We start from the raw sequence: 1,681 nt of genomic DNA on the forward strand, positions 1-1,681 counted from the left end.
CCGCTATACTACCAAAAGCACTATACAGATTCAATCCAATACCAATGATATTCCTCATAGAAATAGAAAAAGCAATTGTGAAATTTATCTGGAAAAATAAGAGACCCAGAATAGCCAAAGCAGTCCTTAACAAGAAGAGTAAAGCTGGTGACATCACTATTCCAGACCTAAAACTATACTACAGAGCATCAGTAACAAAAACAGTATGATATTGGCACCAAAATAGGTCTGTAGACCAATGGTATAGAATAGAGGACACAGAGACAAACCCAAATAATTACAGTTATCTCATGTTAGACAAAGGTCTCAAAAACATATATTGGAGAAAAGATAACATCTTCAACAAATGGAGCTGGGAAAACTGGAAATCCACATGTAACAAAATGAAATTAAATCCCTATCTCTCATCAGGCACAAAACTTAACTCAAAGTGGATGAAGGACCTAGGAATTAAACCAGAGACCTTGTACCTAATTGAAGAAAAAGTAGGCCCAAATCTCCATCATGTCAGATTAGGCCCCAACTTCCTCAATAAGACTCCTATAGTGCAAGAATTAAAACCAAGAATCAATAAATGGGATGGATTCAAACTAAAAAGCTTCTTCTCAGCAAAAGAAATAATCAGTGAGGCAAATAGAGAGCCTACAGAATGGGAGCAAATCTTTACCACAAGCACATCAGATAGAGCACTAATGTCTAGGGTATATAAAGCACTCAAAAACCTTAACACCAAAACAAAACAAAAACAAAAAAAACAAATAACCCAATCAATAAATGGGTCAAAGAATTGAACAGACACTTCTCAGAAGAAGATATACAATCAATCAATAAATATATGAAAAAATGTTCAACATCTCTAGCTATTAGAGAAATACAAATCAAAACCACTCTAAGATTTCATCTCACTCCATCAGAATGGCAGCTATTAATAATACAAACAACAATAAATTTTGGCAAGGATGTGGGGAAAAAGGTACACTCATACACTGCTGGTGGGACTACAATTTGGTGCAGCCAATATGGAAAGAAGTATGGAGATTCCTTGGAAAACTGGGAATGGAAGCACCATTTGACCCAGCTATCCCACTTCTCAGTCTATATCCAAAGGACTTAAAAACAGCATACTACATGGACACAACCACATCAATGTTTATAGCAGCACAATTCACAATAGCTAAATGGTAGAACTAATCTAAATGCCCTTCAGTGGATGAATGGATAAAGAAACTGTGGTACATATACACAATGGAATATTACTCAGCAGTAAAAGAGAATAAAATCATGCATTTGTAGGTAAATGGATGGAGTTGGAGAATATAATGCTAAATGAAGTTAGCCAATCCCCAAAAAACAAATGTCGAATGTATTCTCTGATGTAAGGAGGCTGATTCGTAGTGGGGTTGGGAGGGGGAGCATGGAAGTATTAGATGAACTCTAGATAGGGCAAAAGGGTGGGAGGGGAAAGGAGGGAGATAGGGGTAGAAAAGATGGTGGAATGAGATAAACAGCATTACCCTAAGTACATGTATGAAGATGCAAATGGTGTGATATACTTTATATACAACCAGAGATATGAAAAATTGTGCTCTATATGTGTAATATGAATTGCAATGCATTCTACTGTCATATATATATATATATATATATATATATATATATATATATATATATATATAATTGG

This window comes from Marmota marmota, unplaced genomic scaffold, assembly GCF_001458135.2.
Source record: "Marmota marmota marmota unplaced genomic scaffold, marMar, whole genome shotgun sequence".
NCBI classification, from domain to species: domain Eukaryota; kingdom Metazoa; phylum Chordata; class Mammalia; order Rodentia; family Sciuridae; genus Marmota; species Marmota marmota.